The sequence below is a fragment of the Leptodactylus fuscus genome, chromosome 4 (genome assembly GCF_031893055.1).
Source record: "Leptodactylus fuscus isolate aLepFus1 chromosome 4, aLepFus1.hap2, whole genome shotgun sequence".
In the NCBI taxonomy this organism is placed as follows: Eukaryota; Metazoa; Chordata; class Amphibia; order Anura; family Leptodactylidae; genus Leptodactylus; species Leptodactylus fuscus.
In genome coordinates this window covers 139,760,196-139,782,373 of record NC_134268.1, presented here as the reverse complement: position 1 = coordinate 139,782,373, position 22,178 = coordinate 139,760,196, and the positions used below count along the sequence as shown (strand labels likewise).

The window sequence follows — 22,178 nt, the reverse complement described above, 5'->3', positions numbered from 1 at the left end:
AGCTGATTTAGTGGCCTGCCTGTCTGATATTCTGGTCTGCTGACAGATCAGAGCAATGGACAGTCTGACGCTAGTGTGAACCTAGTGCTACATAAAATACAAAGAAGTTTATTTAGCCCTACAGTATGTTTACCATAAACATTTCTCTGCATATAGTTTTAAAGTGGTTGTTCGGGGAATATTTACTCACCTGATCTCGGGGATGCTTTTTATGGACTCCGGGATTCCAGCAATGTCAATGTCATGTAATCAGAGGCAGTGTTCAGTTCCATATTATTGGTATATATTGATATTTTGCATTTATTTATTAGGAAATTTGATGGAAATTTGGAAAAATTCGCAATTTTCTAAGTTTGAAATGCTCTGCTTTTTAGACAGTCATAGCACCCAAATACATCAATAAATATTGTCTACCATATCTCTGCTTTATATTGGCACTATAATGGGGTCCATGTGCTTGCTGCGCACTGCCCGCACAAATGATTCATGTGGGCAGTGCGGCAAGCACACAGACCACATTATAGTCTATGGGGTCCGTGCGCTTGAAATGCACAGCGCTTGCAGTTGTGCTTGTATTCTGTCCAGGAGGGTCCTCATGCGGACTCCTTCCGGACGGAACACATCAGCATATGTGAACTGGCCGTTACAGCGGTTTTCCAAATTTACAAGAAAATGTCCTAAACCCATTTATTAGGGACCACTTCAGTATTCAAGTAGATTTTAAAAGCCTATATATTAGAAACCCCCCTAAATCACCCTGTTTTAAAAACTGCACCTCTTATATAATTCAAAACCACATTTGGAACCCTTTAAGTATTTCAATTAAAACAATATGCAGATTAAATTTAGATATTTCATTTATATCAATTTGTTATACAATTTCTCCAGAGCCAAAAAATATCCCACATATGGATGTAACCTGATGTTTGCTTTCTTTCCAAAGGCGTTATTAGGGGTACTTTTGCCATAGGGGAGTCCGTAATATTCTATATGGACAGTCTTTGGCATTCCCTTGGGTGTTGATCTCGTGCCCTTGTCTTGAGAAAGACACTGCGTCTGGTTGAAGTTTCAATACTATAAAAGACTTTCAAATGTGGATCTCTACCAGTGCGGGGGGGGGGGGGGGCTGATCATGAATGGGTTGGCGCATTGTTGGGATGTGGACCTTAACATTATGTCAGACGTTTTGGTAGTTTGCTGGTCTGCAGCATTCAGGTGTGTGTTAGCAGAATGCTAAGGTAACAGCAATGAATTCTTATGAAAGCATACTGCAATATGCAAAAATTTAATTTAGAGGACAACAACCATTGAATGGTGAATTTCTTACAGCATGGTTCCGCATGTATCAAAATTTGTTAATCACATTAAAAATGCTGTTGGACTATGTCATTGGTGGTATTTACCAGAAGTTATCCTTGATTTACCAAGCTTATTCCAATAGTCTCTCAGAGGTTAAAAAAAACAAGGCACATAATTTGCAAATATGTTGTAATTATGTGAAACAATCCAGACATTATATAAGGCAATTGGTGCGTTGCCATCTAGAATTAGTATATAGTATAGAATAGTATATAGAATAGTTATTTTAGACCTAGAAATTTTCCCCACATGCTCAAAGGATAGCTGAGCTTTCTATGAAACTTCCTGGGGAAATTGCTCTGCTAATGTTTGTCCCTTTAAAAATGTTAATTTATTCTTTTTTGAGGGAGATAATCACCACATTTTGCTTGCACCTTAATCTGCAGTTTGCTCAGAGCAAGGGGTAGGTATAATGGGGCTCTCTGACAGTAGTTTACTGAGCAACACATCCTAAAGCTCAGGACTGTTCACAAAACCTCATGCAATTGTTTATGTGTTCTATATTGTCATGCTAGTAATGGCACTATTAGAGAAGACATCACATATGCAATGTTCTGTGTATACCAAATAATGCTTGTGCTCCTATACAACCTAATCTTTTCACCAGCATCTCTTTCCTCACATCCCCATTCTGAGTCAGAAGAGTTAACTAATTTGCATGTCTTTTCCCTGCTCATCTGTAATTACCAACACAGATCCCATAAAAATACCTACTTTATCCAGTGCCCAAGAGATGCCAGCCTGTACCAAGCTGTGAGAAAATAAGTGAGTTTGTACAGATAGTGTGAAGGGGCTGCTGGTCCCGCCCACCTATTCCCTTCTCAGTAGCCAAGGATGTATACTACCTAACAACCGCTAGTGAACAGCAGAATTAAAATATAGGAGCCCCCTAGAGGCAGGTACAGTTTTTAGGGTGGAAAACATCAGAGTTATGAATGAAATGTATTTGTAATTTTGTTCAGGATGGTGAAAACTTAGTGACCGTTTAATTTTTATAGCTCATACATTAGTAGTCAAAAAACTAAAATCCCCTAGCAGTGGTAGACAACAGACTGTTTTTCCCTGGCTGAGATTATTAGTGCAATTAATGAAAACCAAGAAGATTATGAAGATTTACACAAATTACCACCAATTTTAAGAGAACCTTTAATATCCTGTGATATAGGGAATGTCACATACCATTACAACAGCGCACTTTCAGCTTTGTCAGTATATTCCCTCATTACAGAGATATTGATGCTGTAAGTTTTGGCTACTGATATCACTGGTACTGATAGAGAACTTTACAACTCAGTGTCATCATTGGGAGCAAACGCTCACCTGAGAAACCACCAATATTTCTAGTACGGGAGAAGATATTGACAAAGCTGTCAACTTTTTAATGGTATATAGAATTCCCTGTGCATGAAAGGTCATCTTTAAGTTTTCCTTATAACAAGGTTATTCAAAATATGTAATACTGTAGCTTCCAAAATTTATAAGGTGTTTACTTTTCTAGATCTCTGCTTTCTCTAATCATTCTGCTTATTTCGAGGAGATAAAAAAAATCCGTCCATGGTCATGTGATCAACACACAGCTGCACAGCTCGTTACACTGACAGAACAGTAAGGGCCCTTTCACACGGAGTTAGGGCCCATTCACATGGAGTAAATGCGTGTGTATTTTGGCAAAATACACGTGTAAATATATCATTGACATTTTACACGTGTATTTTGATGTGTTTTTTTACACATGTAAAAAAATGTAATTGAAGTCAATGGGAGCCTTATTTTTCCACGTGTATTTTTACAAAATACAGGCGCATTTACTCGTGTGAATGGGCCCTAATCAGTCATCTGCCTGGTAACGAGCAATGCACCTGTGTGTCCATCACATGACCATGGACTGATTTTTATCCAATTAAATTTATCCACTTAAATTAAGCAGAATGAATGACAACAAGCAAAGATCTAATAAACCTTGAGGCAACTGACCATCTTCCCAGGAGTAGACTACCCAGCAAATTTACCCCAAGGTCAGATCGTCCAATGCTCGGGGAGCCAAGTCAAAATATGGTCAAAACCCACCTGCCACGATGTCGTGGTCGCGGCTTCTCCCACCCCGGAGTTGGCTCAAATGAATGGGCCGACGCCGGAGGTTGCGGCTGCCAGGCCCAGCGATCGGCGGAATCCGCCTGAAGAAAGGGCAGCTCGCTTCTTTTTTTCCGCTATCAGCAGTTGCCGATAGCAGAAAAAAGAACGCTAGTGGTCTCCATAGACCACCATTGTAAAGGGGCGGAATATGACGTGGATTCCACTGTCAAAATCTGCCCCTTTGGCCCCGTGTGAACTAGCCCTAATAGTTACATCTCTGACTCACAAGGGCTTCTGTTATGCGAAGTTCACACTAGCATTCAGGTCTCCATTGTTCTGCTCTGCATTGTTCACACAGTACAATCTGCTCCACAGTGGCCCCACACAGTACAATCTGCTCCACAGTGGCCCCACACAGTACAATCTGCTCCACAGTGGCCCCACACAGTACAATTTTCTCCACTGTGGCTCCACACATTACAATCTGCTCCACAGTGGCCCCCACACAGTACAATCTGCTCCACAGTGGCACTAAAACAGTACAATCTGCTGCAAAGTGGCTCCCATACAGTGTAATCTGTTCCACAGATGGGTGCCCACAGAGAGGGCTCTGAGTACCACCTCTGGCACACGTGCTATAGGTTACCACCACTGCACTAGGAGAAACAGCATGTTGCTTTATTCTGCACTTTAATGTATTCTTCATGACTGCTTTCAATAGAGGGTTTTTAGGTCACAGAACAATTTTCTGTCCACTACTGTTATAATATTCTACATAAACTTCTATATGCCATTTACTGATTCCTCAGTTTAGATTTATAAATATAACACAAAAATGTGTGCATACTAATCCTAATTACAGGAAGGGATCCATAATGATCTATCAACAAGTACTATCAGAAGGCCCTTTGCAGTCATCTTGCTAAAATGTAGTGTAATAGATTCATATTGCATAAAATGTATTTAATATATTAATTAATTAATAATTAATTTCACACAAGTTATCTAGCCCTTTGAGGTGTCTTGTCCCTGGAAATACTTTCACTTTTATGTTTTCTCTGCACTGCCCTAAGTGACACAGAAAACTGATGATCCTTCCAAACTTTTATCCTGCAAGATCCTAGCTGGGCAGGGAACTTCAGTAGGGTTATGATAAGTTATCTCCCATGGGACAAACATTCATCACGACCGCACCCAGTTAGCCGAATGACCAAGATTTCCTTGAAAAACATTATACTTGTGTAACTAAATGTGTCAAAGTAATCCTGAGTTTACAAACAAAACGTGGAGCATGTGCAGGAATTAACTTACGATGCCATAAAAAGTGCAGTAAGAAAAGTGAAATCCTCTAATAAGGGTCATAGCAATGGAACCTGTACAAATACATAACATTATGACTACATTTATTTAAGGAGCAACACTCACATTATCAACATGTAAAAGTAACTGACACCCTAAAACTTTACAAGTTTTTTGATCAATTTTAGTAGCACAAACTGCATTAGAGCACATCTTACACTTTGTTATCAGTCTTTTACAAAATAATGATGACATTTTAGGATACCCAAAATTGCATTTACTTGGACATTGATAAGGTTTTATGGATTATTTGCTCTTCTGGTATATCCACTGTGGCAGGGAATTTGTGTTAAAACTTATATGTGTGTGTGCATGTGTGTGTAGCAGGGGTCTGGTAGTGTTGAGAAGCATTTGGTGTCAAATAGCTTTTGGGTACATATGGCAAATGCTTTTTTTAAGTGACATATAGCATGGAATAGTGTCACCCTATTAGGAATAGTGTCACCCTTCAATTATTATACATTTATTGTAAATTTGTCCCACCACCAAATTCATTCATTATGGGAAATTAAATGATAGGATAGGTCTATACATAGATATACTCTAAGGCTAGGATCATATCTGTGTTTGGGTTTCCGTTCAGGAAACCTAATCTGCTTAAAAAAATGGTTACCTTAGAAACCCGTGGACCCCATAGACTATAATGGCATTGGTGTGGTTTCCGCGTAAAAAAATGCGGAGAGAAAAGTTCTGCTTGCATTGCTTTTCTCTCTGTATTTTTCATGCAGAGAGGGGAACAGAATCCCCAAATGCAGATGTGAATCGGGCCTTAACTATAAACATTAAGATATTTCAAGAGACAAATTAAGCAGACAACAAACAAGTATTATTCCCCACATCTCCCAATCTTTTCAGAAACGTTTACAGTAATTTGAGCCCTTTCAGCCAGACTAAATGGGCTTGATCAAGTCCCCACTTGTTCTTTCTTAACTTTAATACATCACCTAGGCAAAGGATGATGGATAAAGGAACCTAAAGCCCTACAATGATGAATTTTCTACACTATTTTACCACTGACAAAAAGTATGTGAAATAATCACATACAATAACTCAGTACTGCTACAACTGGAGCACACACTCTTCTTTTTGATTTCCACCAAGAGTGTGCTTTTGTGCTATCACATGTGAATCTTTACCACCACCATTACTGTAACATTAATATAATTAGTGCTTGCAAAAGTATTATTACTCCTTGAACTTTTTCATATTTTGTCACCTTACAGTCACAAACTTAAATGTTTTTTTATTGAGATTTTAAGTGATACACCAACACAAAGTAGCAGATAATTGTGAAGTGGAAGGAAAATGATACATGGATTTCATAATTTGAATCAAATAAAAATCTGAAAAATGTGACATGCAAAAGTATTCAGCCCCCTGCACTCTGATACCCCAAAATAAAATCCAGTGTGCACTATTGCCTTCCCAAGTCACTTAATGAGTTAATAGAGTCCAGATGTGTGTAATTTAGTCTCAATATAAATACACCTGTTCTGAAGTGATTTGTTAGAGAACACTAGTGAACAAACAGCAGCATGAAGACCAAGGAACTCACCAGAAAGGTCAGAGATAAAGTTGTGGAGATGTTCAAAGCAGGGTTTGGTTATAAAAACATATCCCAAGCGTTGAGCCTCCCATGGAGCACTGCTCAAACCATCTTCCAAAAATGGAAAAAGTATTCAATAACTACAAGCCTACCAAGACATGGTCATCCACCTAAATTGCCAGATTGAGCAAGGAGAGCACTGGTCAGAGAAGCAGCAAAGTGACCAATGGTCACTCTGGAAAAATCCACAACTCAGGTGGGAGAATCTTGCCACAGGACAACTATAAGTCATGCACTCCACAAATCTGGCCTTTAAAGGAAGAGTGGCAAGAAGAAAACCATTGTTGGAAGAAAGACATAAGAAGGGCCATTTGCAGTTTCTATAAGCCATATAGTGAATACAGCAACGTGTGGAAGAAGGTGCTCTGGTCAGATGAGACCAAAGTTGAACTTTTAGGCCTAAATGCAAAGAGCTATGTGTGACGGAAAAGTAACACTGCTCATCGCCCTGAACACACCATCCCCACTGTGAAACATGATGATGGCAGCATCATGCTCTGGAGATGCTTTTCTTCAGCAGGGACAGGGAGGCTGATCAGAGTTGATGGGAAGATGGATGGAGCTAAATACAGGACAATCCTGGAAGAAAACCTGTTAGAGAAGATTCATCTTCCAGCTAAACAATGACCCTAAACATACAGCCAGAACTACAGTGAAATGGTTTAGATCAAAGAATATTCATGTGTTAGAATGGGCCAGTCATAGTCGAGACCTAAATCCCATTGAGCATCTGTGGCAAGACATGAAAATTGATGCTCTCCATCCAAACTGGCTGAGCTTGAGTTATTTTACAAAGAAGAATGGGCAAAAATCTCATTCCCTAGATGCGCAAAACTGGTAGAGACATACCTCAAAACACAAAAGGTGTCTGTACAAAGTATTTGATATAGGGGGTTGAATACTTTTGTTGTAAGGTGACAAAATGTGAAAAAGTTCAAGGGATATGAAAACTGTTGCAAGGCACTGTATGTTAACCAACTATTAAAACATTTGTATCTTTTTATGTTATTAATTATTCACTGACAAATAGACAAAGCTTTTGCACATGCTATTTTTTTTCTAATAGGATAAATTTAGATAAATCATAGGTGTTTTTATTTTTTCTATTACATAGTACAATCAGTTACTGCCATAAGTGTACTATTAAGTGGACAGCTCTCTAGTGCCTAGTAAGACTGACCACTTGACAGTACTGTTGTATTAGTAGTCAAAATTAATAGTACCGAAATCTTTGGAAACAGGGTAGTAGAGAATTTTTTTAAAATAGGATTTGGTACAGTGACAACACTGTAATTTTATATAAAACCTAATGCAAATACAGGATGTGACAACACTATAGCCTATATTGTGTATATTGTTCAAATTAGCCTCTACAGTGATGTCCACTGAGTACCATTTTTTAATCATGATGAATACAGATGAAGTTTACTTGGTGCTGAAGCAAGAAGTTGGATATTGATATCTCTCTACACAGAAGTCCAAGAGATTGTTCCAGGCATTGAATTGGTCATGGAAGTTGCAAACAATTGACTTCTACTTGCATTTGATGCTGTGCTGAAATATATATATATTTGCATGTATATTGTGTATACTTTACTGTATCACATAAAAATGTGCTCTGCAGTATTTGTTTAAAAATATTTTTTAAAAGTATTTTTTTCAATGATCAAAACTCTGAACTTCCAGGCCACATTACTGCTGTTTTCTTACATGGCTGAGAGGCCTTTGCAATCCCTGGAACAGCTTCAATTATGCCACTTTTTTCCACAGACAAGATGTGAATGAGTGTCAAAGTATCTTAACTTGAATGTTGAACTCCATGACTGGTAGGTCATAAACAGATTGTAAGAAAAATGTATCAAGAAATGCATGACAAAATTATTCACCGATATACTCTGTTTCTCAAAAAATAAGCTCTACCCTGAAAATAAACCCTTGCTTGATTTTGCAGGGTTTTTGGACTAGACTCGAAATATAAGCCCTACTCCAAAAATAAGCGCTATCCAGGTTATGATGCAGCTAAAAAGATCCCTGACACAGAAAGAGAAATTTAAGCACAATAAAGAAGGCTGTTTGCTGTCTATGACATCCTATCAGCAATAACACTAGCAGCTACTGAAAAATACATAGATTCTCCTTGCACTCATAGTAAGCTGTGAAAAGCTGCATACTCATCCCTAAGGGCTAGTTCACATGAAGGTTTTTGATTTTGATGCGGAATCTGTGTCAAAATCCGGGTCAAAAACCACCTCCCATTGAATTCAATGGTCAAAGCACCTTTCCACATCAAGACAATCCCTCTGGACAAGGCCCATCTATTTGGGCCTAATCCGGAGTGGGAAGCCGTGACAGTCGCAACATTTTGGTCCAGATACTGACGTGGCTTCCCGCATCAAAATCTGGACCAAAAAACTATGTGTGAACTTACACTAAGTGTACAAGCGGGGAAATCTGGGCAGAAACATGAAAGGCTGTGAAGAGAAACCTGCTCCTTCCACCTCCACTTGAGCCTGCTGGTTTCTAAAGATGGAACTTTCCTAGTGACAGGTAATAAACAGCAAATCAGTAAGAAAAGAGACACCTAGTGGCAGGAACTTTAGACATGTTTTTCAGTTAGAAAATAACATTTTTAACTAAAGAGCATTACTTTCTGGTCCAGAAACACATGATCTATTAAAGGAGACTAAGTTGTCTGAAAAGTTAGTGACCATTTAAACATTTGATTCATCATTAACGATCTTTTAAACTATGCTGAATAAATGAGCAGCAGTTAAGGCCACTTGCAAGATAAACACTGTTACTCAATTCTTGCAAAATCCAGTCCTCTCCTTGTTCCACTTCCTCACACTGTCCTAAGATATTCCTATTTTCACAATAGTTTTGTCTGAAAAAGAACCATAAACGAGAAGTATATAATTCTGGTTAAATGCAGGGAATAGGGGAACATGTTTCTGCTGCTGTTTTATCCTTCTCATGCCTCTACACATAATATGTAACTATTCTCTGCACAAGTCTTGGGTGCGTTGACACTGAGTTTTTTTGGTCAGGAATACAGTCCTATGGTGAGGCGTTTTTAGAAGGAGGAATTTGAGTCAGTTTCCTGACCAAAAAAACTCTGTGTGACACAGCCTTATACGCACTCTGTCAGTATGTACATCCTTTGCCATCACTTTTACTCATCACTATTTACTTTCAGGAGGCAATGGTTAAAGGGCTTTTCTAAAAATCAGCCTACATTCAAAGGGAGTCTGTCAGCTGTAAATTTGTTATAAACCTGATCACAATACCTTCTACAGTTTTCAAATCTAGCTATTTTATTGAGCTTTGGAGTCCCATTTCCCTAGAAAGGGCATGTTGTAGCTTGCTTGAACTTTGGTCCGAGCTCTAGTTTACCAAGCAAAGTACCTTTCCCCTCATATAAAAAGAAAATAGGGGTTAAAAACAGAATAAGGCCTCGTTCACACGTGAGTTTGTATTCCTTCTGGTGGAGTCCGCATGAGGACCCCTTCCCGAACGGAATACCGAACATAACTGCAAGTGGTGTGCCAGTGAAAGCACACAGACCCCATAGACTATAATGGGATCCGTGTGCTTGCCGCCAGATCTCTGCAGGTATCATGCAGACAGGAAAGTAGTTCACAATCTACTTTCCTGCCCCTATGATTCGTGCAGGCAGCGCTCAGCCAGCACATGAACCCCAATATAGTCTATGGGGTTGGTGTGCTTTCCCTGTACATCGCTTGCAATTGCGTTCGGTATTCCGTTTGGGGGGTCCTCCATACTGACTCCCCAGAACGAAGGGTAACAGAGGCTTATTTGGAAACTGTAGAAACGCCTCTACAAAGAACTCATTAAAATGAATAATAATAATAATAAATTTTATTTATATAGCGCCAACATATTCCGCAGCGCTGTACAATTTGTAGAGTTCAAATTAAAGAAAATTTACTACTGATAGACTCCTTTTTAATTAGATATAACAGTAAAATAAAGCTCCAGCCGCATGAGATTATAACAGTCACAAGAACAAGTAATCCCATTGCCAACTGTGTTACCAATTTCAATATGGCTGGTGCTGTAAAGGCAGAGAGTTGAATGCTATCATTAATGTGCTTCACATTAGTAACTAATAAAAGAGGATTCCATGGAGTATTAAGATCCCTTATAAAACATTTGTAAAAGAAAAAGAAAAAATATCCTTGTACCGTGTTAGCCAGTGGATATGAAATGAAAGAAATTTTTTGAGAGAAGTCCTCAGTAGTTGATACCTTTTTTAATGGCTAACTTAAAAAGTTTTTTGATGACATATCGAGCTTTCGGGACTACTATAAAGGTCCCTTCATCAGGATGGTATAACACAATGTCTGAAGGTAGGCATATAAAACATTTGTACAGAGTTCTGAAAAGCAAACAACTTCTTTCATATGTTTCTGACCAATAGACAACCTGATAATCTTTTAATGGCTTATCTATAATTATCCAATACAATAATTTCATTCGTATGTAGTATCTCCTGTGAAATGGTATAGAATGGCAGCAATTCTTAAAATTATATGTCAGGAGGCCTAACAGTTAATAAGTAGTCTATCTATCCTTCTATTTCTGTGAAAGAAGCTGAATAACTGATGGGGCAATGTGATTGTTTACTAGGTGCGTATGCCCAATATAATAGCCATACATACATATATCCATTACTATTCAGCTGAACAAATTATGACCTGAAAAACCCCACACATGGGAATAAGAAGTGAAGAACCCTATCTCTCATCGCATGCCTTGCTTCCCTTCCCCTGCCAAGTAAAAAAAAGAAACTTTGAAGCACTGTGGTTTGCATGTTGTCCTGTAACTTGGTTTCCACATCACTAGCCTATTGTATAAACAGATGAAGAGGAACAAGCACAAATAATGAAATATAGGATATGGGAAAAAGAGGAAGCTGAAGTCACTTAGTCTGCCCAACTGAAATGTAGAGTTATGGAGAAGTGACAGAAAGGGAAGCACACAAGGAATAGCTGTAGTGACTTTCTATAGGATGTCTTCTTTTATTTTGATGTTTTTTTCTTATTTTGAACTGCCTGATAAGTATATATCTGATTGATCTATATCAGTGATGGCGAACCTTTTTGAGACCGAGTGCCCAAACTGTAACCCAAAACCCAATAAATTATCGCGGAGTGCCAACACGGCAATTTAACCTTAAAACTCTTTGGATCCACAATTGCGGACCCACAAATTACAGTCGTGTGAATGGAGCTTTACAGAGCTTGTACTGAAAGGTCTGTACACAGTACAATCTGCCCCCAGTGGCCCCACACACACAGTACAATCTGCCCTGCAGTGGCCCCCCCACACACAGTACAATCTGCCCTGCAGTGGCCCCCCCACACACAGTACAATCTGCCCTGCAGTGGCCCCCCCACACACAGTACAATCTGTCCCGCAGTGGCCCCCACACACAGTACAATCTGCCCTGCAGTGGCCCCCACAGACAGTACAATCTGCCAGGGGGCCACACGGTGGCTCAGTGGTTAGCACTGCAGCTTTGCAGCGCTGGAATCCTGGTGTTTGAATCCCAAGGGCATAAAACCATCTGCAAGGAGTTTGTATGTTCTCCCGGTGTTTGCATGGATTTCCATCCCATATTCCAAAGACATACTGATAGGGAAAAATGTACATTGTGAGCTCTATGTGGGGCTCACAATCTACATAAAAAAAAAAAAAAAAAAAGACAGTACAATCTGCCCTGCAGTGGCCCCCACAGACACAGGACAATCTGCCCCGCAGTGGCCCCCACACACACTACAATCTGCCCTGCAGTGGCCCCCACAGACAGTACAATCTGCCCCGCGATGGCCCCCCCATGGGATTATACCTCCACAGTATACTCCACAGTAGCCCCCTCCCCACACAGCATGAAATGGTCCACAGTAGCCCCCTCCCCACACAGCATGAAGTGGTCCACAGTAGCCCCCTCCCCACACAGCATGAAGTGGTCCACAGTAGCCCCCTCCCCACACAGCATGAAATGGTCCACAGTAGCCCCCTCCCCACACAGCATGAAATATTCCACAGTAGCCCCCTCCCCACACAGCATGAGATGGTCCTCAGTAGCCCCCTGCCCAGACAGCATGAAATATTCCACAGTAGCCCCCTCCCCACACAGCATGAGATGGTTCACAGTAGCCCCTTCCCCACACAGCATAAAATATTCCACAGTAGTTCCCCCTCCCTAACACACAAAATGGTCCAGAGCAGCCCCCTCCCCAGATAATACACATATACACTAACCTGAAGGGCCGCCGGGCGTCCTCTCTTTCTCCTATACACTACGGGCGCTGATGACTTACGTCATCATGTCCGCGCCGGTGCAGAGGTCACACTCTGTATAGTCAATGTAGGCCGTGCGTACCGCGCGGCCTACACTGAAAGCTTTCAGCTGGATGTGCATTTGCACATCCAGCTGAAAGCAGCGATCGCTCGCTAACGGGGAATCCTGTACCGGATTCCCCGTTACTGAGCGATCCGGGCGACCGCAACCGTGCCAGCATAGAGGGCTCTGCGTGCCCTCTCTGGCACGCGTGCCATAGGTTCGCCATCACTGATCTATATAATGAATTTACATGAACTTATAGTCTTTTCCCATGAAATTGGAAATAGAATCTAGTGTGTTCTTTTATATATTTCTCCCATTACTTATTCATTTGGATAAGTATCCAACATGTCATGTCCAAATACCATGGATTAGAATGGAGCGCAATCCAGTAAAATACATTATTCAGATATAATAACATAACATTTTTCTGACTTTCATCATGGCGCTAAGTGGAAATGTCATACCATACAAAGGCACAGTATATCAACATGATTAACATTATGGACCTTTCTTTTTAGCATTTTTTTTACTGTTTAGGGAAGAAGGTATATTATTTACATTTAGAATTTTAGTTTAATTTATAGAATTCTTAAAACAGTGCTTGACACTCCAACTGTATTCATCGATATCTCTCACATAATCAATACTGGACATTCAGAAGCCAGAATAATAATAATACAGTGGTCAGACAATGTTGTAATAGAGGTTACTGTCATTACACAAACATAAAACTTTATGAGCCGTTACCAGTCGTGTCCTTTAACATGTGGATGGTGCTTGGACATATAAAGTTAGCCTGAAATGGCATCATATCATGTGGGGTAATGTGGGGGCTGGAACAGAGAAGGGTTAATTTTAGGGATTCTAATTACGGTACGGAAGGGTTTACATTAGGAATTGTGATAGGCCTGTATGAAAAGATGTGTCTTTAGTATGTGCTTGAAGCTGTAGAAACTATGCAGAAAGCTATTACCAATGAAAATAAAATAGAAGATGAAACGGAAAGTTTTTACTTACTGTCCATGTCTTATACAGAACTGGAGGTTACAACAGGACAGCGATGAATAAAAGTACTACAACTGACGGCTCGTTCACATCAGCGTTGTGAACTCCGTACTTGAGGTTTCCGTTTCCTGCCTAAAACAGAGGCAGGATACGGAAACCTGCAGGAGTCTCTCTCACCCATTCATTTGAATGGGTGAGAGAGATGTCCGGCCGTGAGCGGTGGTGAGCGTTTTATGCTCTCCGCCGCGAAACCGGGTTTTATAATCCGGACACAGAGTCGGACATGCAGTACTCTGTGTCCGGATAAAAAAATCCGGTTTCGCGGCGGAGAGCCTAAAACGCTCACCGCCGCGCACGGCCGGACCCGGTCTGTGATTTCCGTCTTCTGGCATGCAGAAGACGGAAACCACAGAATGGACAGGAGAACGCTAGTGTGAACCTAGCATGACTTAATATTATTAGAGATGAGCGAACAGTGTTCTATCGAACACATGTTCGATCGGATATCAGGGTGTTCGCCATGTTCGAATCGAATCGAACACCATGTGGTAAAGTGCGCCAAAATTCGATTCCCCTCCCACCTTCCCTGGCGCCTTTTTTGCACCAATAACAGCGCAGGGGAGGTGGGACAGGAACTACGACACTGGGGGCATTGAAAAAAATTGGAAAAAGTCATTGGCTGCCGAAATCAGGTGACCTCCATTTTAGACGAATAGTGGATTTCAAATCCGGGTCATATGAGAATGTGAACTTTGTGACTATGAGACAGGGATAGCTGTACAGGCAGGGATAGCTAGGGATAACCTTTATTTAGGGGGGAATGTTATTAAAAATAACTTTTTGGGGCTCTATCGGGTGTGTAATTGTGATTTTTGTGAGATAAACTTTTTCCCATAGGGATGCATTGGCCAGCGCTGATTGGCCGAATTCCGTACTCTGGCCAATCAGTGCTGGCCAATGCATTCTATTAGCTTGATGAAGCAGAGTGTGCACAAGGGTTCAAGCGCACCCTCGGCTCTGATGTAGCAGAGCCGAGGCTGCACAAGGGTTCAAGCGCACCCTCGGCTCTGATGTAGGAGAGCCGAGGGTGCACTTGAACCCTTGTGCACCCTCAGCTCTGCTACATCAGAGCCGAGGGTGCGCTTGAACCCTTGTGCACACTCTGCTTCATCAAGCTAATAGAATGCATTGGCCAGCGCTGATTGGCCAATGTATTCTATTAGCCTGATGAAGTAGAGCTGAATGTGTGTGCTAAGCACACACATTCAGCTCTACTTCATCGGGCTAATAGAATGCATTGGCCAGCGCTGATTGGCCAGAGTACGGAACTCGACCAATCAGCGCTGGCTCTGCTGGAGGAGGCGGAGTCTAAGATCGCTCCACACCAGTCTCCATTCAGGTCCGACCTTAGACTCCGCCTCCTCCGGCAGAGCCAGCGCTGATTGGCCGAAGGCTGGCCAATGCATTCCTATGCGAATGCAGAGACTTAGCAGTGCTGAGTCAGTTTTGCTCAACTACACATCTGATGCACACTCGGCACTGCTACATCAGATGTAGCAATCTGATGTAGCAGAGCCGAGGGTGCACTAGAACCCCTGTGCAAACTCAGTTCACGCTAATAGAATGCATTGGCCAGCGCTGATTGGCCAATGCATTCTATTAGCCCGATGAAGTAGAGCTGAATGTGTGTGCTAAGCACACACATTCAGCACTGCTTCATCACGCCAATACAATGCATTAGCCAGTGCTGATTGGCCAGAGTACGGAATTCGGCCAATCAGCGCTGGCTCTGCTGGAGGAGGCGGAGTCTAAGATCGCTCCACACCAGTCTCCATTCAGGTCCGACCTTAGACTCCGCCTCCTCCAGCAGAGCCAGCGCTGATTGGCCGAATTCCGTACTCTGGCCAATCAGCACTGGCTAATGCATTGTATTGGCTTGATGAAGCAGTGCTGAATGTGTGTGCTTAGCACACACATTCAGCTCTACTTCATCGGGCTAATAGAATGCATTGGCCAGCGCTGATTGGCCGAATTCCGTACTCTGGCCAATCAGCACTGGCTAATGCATTGTATTGGCTTGATGAAGCAGTGCTGAATGTGTGTGCTTAGCACACACATTCAGCTCTACTTCATCGGGCTAATAGAATGCATTGGCCAATCAGCGCTGGCCAATGCATTCTATTAGCGTGAACTGAGTTTGCACAGGGGTTCTAGTGCACCCTCGGCTCTGCTACATCAGATTGCTACATCTGATGTAGCAGTGCCGAGTGTGCATCAGATGTGTAGTTGAGCAAAACTGACTCAGCACTGCTAAGTCTGCATTCGCATAGGAATGCATTGGCCAGCCTTCGGCCAATCAGCGCTGGCTCTGCCGGAGGAGGCGGAGTCTAAGGTCGGACCTGAATGGAGACTGGTGTGGAGCGATCTTAGACTCCGCCTCCTCCAGCAGAGCCAGCGCTGATTGGCCGAATTCCGTACTCTGGCCAATCAGCACTGGCTAATGCATTGTATTGGCTTGATGAAGCAGTGCTGAATGTGTGTGCTTAGCACACACATTCAGCTCTACTTCATCGGGCTAATAGAATGCATTGGCCAGCGCTGATTGGCCGAATTCCGTACTCTGGCCAATCAGCACTGGCTAATGCATTGTATTGGCTTGATGAAGCAGTGCTGAATGTGTGTGCTTAGCACACACATTCAGCTCTACTTCATCGGGCTAATAGAATGCATTGGCCAATCAGCGCTGGCCAATGCATTCTATTAGCGTGAACTGAGTTTGCACAGGGGTTCTAGTGCACCCTCGGCTCTGCTACATCAGATTGCTACATCTGATGTAGCAGTGCCGAGTGTGCATCAGATGTGTAGTTGAGCAAAACTGACTCAGCACTGCTAAGTCTGCATTCGCATAGGAATGCATTGGCCAGCCTTCGGCCAATCAGCGCTGGCTCTGCCGGAGGAGGCGGAGTCTAAGGTCGGACCTGAATGGAGACTGGTGTGGAGCGATCTTAGACTCCGCCTCCTCCAGCAGAGCCAGCGCTGATTGGCCGAATTCCGTACTCTGGCCAATCAGCACTGGCTAATGCATTGTATTGGCTTGATGAAGCAGTGCTGAATGTGTGTGCTTAGCACACACATTCAGCTCTACTTCATCGGGCTAATAGAATGCATTGGCCAGCGCTGATTGGCCGAATTCCGTACTCTGGCCAATCAGCACTGGCTAATGCATTGTATTGGCTTGATGAAGCAGTGCTGAATGTGTGTGCTTAGCACACACATTCAGCTCTACTTCATCGGGCTAATAGAATGCATTGGCCAATCAGCGCTGGCCAATGCATTCTATTAGCGTGAACTGAGTTTGCACAGGGGTTCTAGTGCACCCTCGGCTCTGCTACATCAGATTGCTACATCTGATGTAGCAGTGCCGAGTGTGCATCAGATGTGTAGTTGAGCAAAACTGACTCAGCACTGCTAAGTCTGCATTCGCATAGGAATGCATTGGCCAGCCTTCGGCCAATCAGCGCTGGCTCTGCCGGAGGAGGCGGAGTCTAAGGTCGGACCTGAATGGAGACTGGTGTGGAGCGATCTTAGACTCCGCCTCCTCCAGCAGAGCCAGCGCTGATTGGTCGAGTTCCGTACTCTGGCCAATCAGCACTGGCCAATGCATTTCTATGGGGAAAAGTTAGCTTGCGAAAATCGCAAACTGACAGGGATTTCCATGAAATAAAGTGACTTTTATGCCCCCAGACATGCTTCCCCTGCTGTCCCAGTGTCATTCCAGGGTGTTGGTATCATTTCCTGGGGTGTCATAGTGGACTTGGTGACCCTCCAGACACGAATTTGGGTTTCCCCCTTAACGAGTTTATGTTCCCCATAGACTATAATGGGGTTCGAAACCCATTCGAACACTCGAACAGTGAGCGGCTGTTCGAATCGAATTTCGAACCTCGAACATTTTAGTGTTCGCTCATCTCTAAATATTATGTCACATATATGTCCACACAAACTTTTGGTTGCATACCTCAAGATATAAAACATTACGTTACTTTTGAACTTTTATTACAAAAAAGGAAGCCATATAGCTAAAAAGTGACACAACGGAGAATACAGACACATTTCATGAAGTGAAAATTTTCGCTTCTTGCTAGTTGTTTTATGTTTTAAATGAGTATACATGATCAAGTCCAGGACGGCAATAGTAAAAAATGAGTTTTCCGGGACAAGCAGCGTTCTTGTAAGTAGTTAAAGTTTTCCCTGAGCACTGTATAAGTTATGATACTTTTAGAGCAAACCGGTCAATTGAAAACACAAGTACATGTTTCCAAAAAAATTTCAAAATAATGAAAACCCTCAAAATTACAAAAATACTAATTATTTTCTGTTAGGGTATGTTCCCACATTTTGGATTTTCTGAACATTTTGATAAATCTGCCATATTTTTTTTCCAAAAAATCTACCGCTAAAATATGCACTTATTAAATAAACTTTGGGCCTGGAATAAAGAAACTCCTTTACAAACAAATTACGTTGAAATCTTTATTAGGGGCATTCACACGGAGTAACGCCGGGCGTGTATCACAGCCGTACACGCCGGCGTTACGGCAGACTGCCGAACACTTCCCATTCACTTCAATGGGAGCGCTCGTAAACGTCGCTGTTACGAGCGCTCCCATTGAAGTGAATGGGAAGTGTTCGGCAGTCTGCCGTAACGCCGGCGTGTACAGCTGTAATACACGCCCGGCGTTACTCCGTGTGAATGCCCCCTTACATACTTTCTAAAAACCATAATGCCATCATCCAAAAAAACCTTATGCCAGTTGCAAAAACCCAGATAGCACACAAACCATTCATATGGTGGTGTGCAAGGGGGCTTAAGGTGACCATAAACATCAAATGAATGCCAGCCAAACCTATCAATTTCACAGCACCATCCAACCTTGTAATATGTATAAAGAATTATCCTCACTTGCCCAGTGGCCGATGATTTGAATGCCCAATACTTTTGTTCTCAAGGTAGATATACCACTGCCCAAAGTGTCTGGTAGCAAATTATTCCCCTTTCCAATCTGAGAACATGTGCATAAGCCAAGTGTGCATGCGTATAAAGAATTCATAGGAATAGCCATCAGCTGACTGATCTGACAGCCTTCTAAAGTGTAGGGTTGGCTTTAGACAAGTTTGGACCTGGTAAAATTAAAAGTGAAGGCTCATATGGTGAAATGTTCCTTGCTGATCTCAAGAACTCCCAGGGGCTGGTGTTTTGCTAAAGTCTGGCTAAAATCAGAAGTACAAGCTTAAACACATAGCTGCTCCCGCAACACACACACACAAATAATACATATACAGTACAGAACAAACGTTTGGAAACACCTTCTCATTCAAAGAGTTTTCTGTATTTTCATGACTATGAAAATTGTAGATTCACATTAAAGGCATCAAAACTATGAATTATCACATGTGGAATTATATACTTAACAAAAAAGTGTGAAACAACTGAAAATATGTCTTATATTCTGGGTTCTACAAAGTAGCTTGCTTTGATTCCTGCTTTGCACACTCTTGGCGAGTTTCAAGAGGTAGTCACCGGAAATGGTTCTCACTTCACAGGTGTGCCCTGTCAGGTTTAATAAGTGGGATTTCTTGCCTTATAAATGGGGTTGGAACCATCAGTTGTGTTGTGCAGAAGTCAGGTGGATACACAGCTGATAGTCCTACTGAATAGACTGTTAGAATTTGTATTATGGCAAGAAAAAAGCAGCTAAGAAACATGAGTGGCCATCATTACTTTAAGAAAGGAAGGTCAATCAGTCCGAAAAATTGGGAAAACTTTGAAAGTGTCCCCAAGTTCAGTTGCAAAAACCATCAAGTGCTACCAAGAAACTGGCACACATGAGGACTGCCCCAGGAAAGGAAGACCAAGAGTCACCTCTGCTGTGGATGATAAGTTCATCCGAGTCACCAGCCTCAGAAATTGCAGGTTAACAGCAGCTCAGATTAGAGACCAGGTCAATGTCACACAGAGTTCTAGCAGCAGACACATCTCTACAACAACTGTTAAGAGGAGACTTTGTGCAGCAGGCCTTCATGGTAAAATAGCTGCTAGAAAACTACTGCTAAGGACAGGCAACAAGCAGAAGAGACTTGTTTGGGCTAAAGAACACAAGGAATGGACATTAGACCAGTGGAAAGCTGTGCTTTGGTCTGATGAGTCCAAATTTGACATCTTTGGTTCCAACCACCGTGTCTTTGTGCAATGCAGAAAAGGTGAACGAATGGCCTCTACATGCCTGGTTCCCACTGTGAAGCATGGAGAAGGAGGTGTGATGGTGAGGGGGTGCTTTGCTGATGACAATGTTGGGGGTTTATTCAAAGTTGAAGGCATACTCAACCAGCATGGCTACCACAGCATCTTGCAGGGGCATGCTATTCCATAAGGTTTGCGTTTAGTTGGACCATCATTTATTTTTCAACAGGACAATGACCCCCAAACACACCTCCAGGCTGTGTAAGGGCTATTTGACCAAGAAGGAGAGTGATGGGGTGCTACGCTAGATGACCTGGCCTCCACAGTCACCAGACCTGAACCCAATTGTGATGGTTTGGGGTGAGCTGGACCGCCGAGTGAAGGCAAAAGGGCCAACAAGTGCTAAGCATCTCTGGGAGCTCCTTCAAGACTGTTGGAAAACCATTTCCGGTGACTACCTCTTGAAGCTCATCAAGAGAATGCCAAGAATGTGCAAAGCAGGAATCAAAGCAAAAGGTGGCTACTTTGAAGAACCTAGAATATAAGACTTATTTTCAGTTGTTTCACACGTTTTTGTTATGTATGTATTTCCACATGTGTTAATTCATAGTTTTGATGCCTTCAGTGTGAATCTATAATTTTCATAGTCATAAAAATACAGATGAGAAGGTGTGTCCAAACTTTGGGTCTTTACTGTACATTCATATTCATGAAATATTACTTAACGTGATTAATTCCTCAATGCTGTTATGTAACAAAATGCTCTATGAGAAGACCAATATTATCACTATAAATTACTGCATAAGGTTATTATACTGCTACTGAATAAAAATCATGTAGTGGCCAAAGAAAAATTGATGCTAGTTCTCCATCAGTACTTGTGTCTCAATTTGGCCTAAAATAGGTGCATTTAGGTTCATTAATCTTTAATTTTTAGACAAGTTCAGTAAGGAGTGTGGCTTAAATTCTGGCTGAAAGCCAAATAATAGGTGCAATAATGTAAAACTAGGCAGTCTAATGCCTTATTTACATGACCATTCCTTTACTCATGGATTACTCCCCATGCACCCCTATGTTACATTAACTGCTCACCACGCCTTCTCCCTCACAGACTATTCTCCATGTCCTCTCACAGGCTATCCCCCCCTTCTCACTGATATTGCTTTCCATGCCTCCTTCTCTTTCACATACTGCAGCCTCCCCATATCCATGTCACACAGACTCAACATGCTCCTCTCTCTATTAGACAGCTAGCTATGCCTTCTATCACACAGCTTCCCATGTCCATGTCACACAGACTCACCATACTCCTCTCTATTACTGAGACAGCTAGCTAGGCCTTCTGTCACACAGACTCACCATACTCCTCTATTAGACAGCTAGCTATGTCTTCTGCCACACTTCTCCCATGTCCATGTCACACAGACTCACCATACTTCTATTACAGAGAAAGCTATCTATACCGTCTGTCACACAGACTCCCCATACTCCTCTCACACAGCTTCCCATGTCCTTGTCACACAGACTCCCCATACTCCTCTCTATTAGACAGCTAGCTATTAGAGATGAGCGAACAGTGTTCTATCGAACTCATGTTCGATCGGATATTAGGCTGTTCGGCATGTTCGAATCGAATCGAACACCGCGTGGTAAAGTGCGCCATTACTCGATTCCCCTCCCACCTTCCCTGGCGCCTTTTTTGCTCCAATAACAGCGCAGGGTAGGTGGGACAGGAACTACGACACCGGTGACGTTGAAAAAAGTAGGCAAAACCCATTGGCTGCCGAAAACATGTGACCTCTAATTTAAAAGAACAGCGACGCCCAGCTTCGCGTCATTCTGAGCTTGCAATTCACCGAGGACGGAGGTTTCCGTCCAGCTAGCTAGGGCTTAGATTCTGGGTAGGCAGGGACAGGCTAGGATAGGAAGGAGAAGACAACCAACAGCTCTTGTAAGAGCTAAATTCCAGGGAGAAGCTTGTCAGTGTAACGTGGCACTGACGGGCTCAATCGCCGCAACCCAGCTTTCCCAGGATCCTGAATGGAATACACTGTCAGTGTATTCCCGTATACCCGATATATACCCCGATACCCGTTCCAACGGTGTGCCCCCCCACCTTCACCCCAGAAATACCCTGCAAGTCCTCTAGCAATAGAATTGGG

At 42.4% G+C, this 22,178-nt stretch overlaps 1 protein-coding gene across 3 annotated transcripts in view; it reads right to left on the bottom strand.

The window, feature by feature from the left end:
- IKZF1 (IKAROS family zinc finger 1) overlaps positions 1-22,178 on the bottom strand; it is a 120,657-nt gene that overhangs the window by 38,596 nt on the left and 59,883 nt on the right. The window lies entirely within an intron of this gene.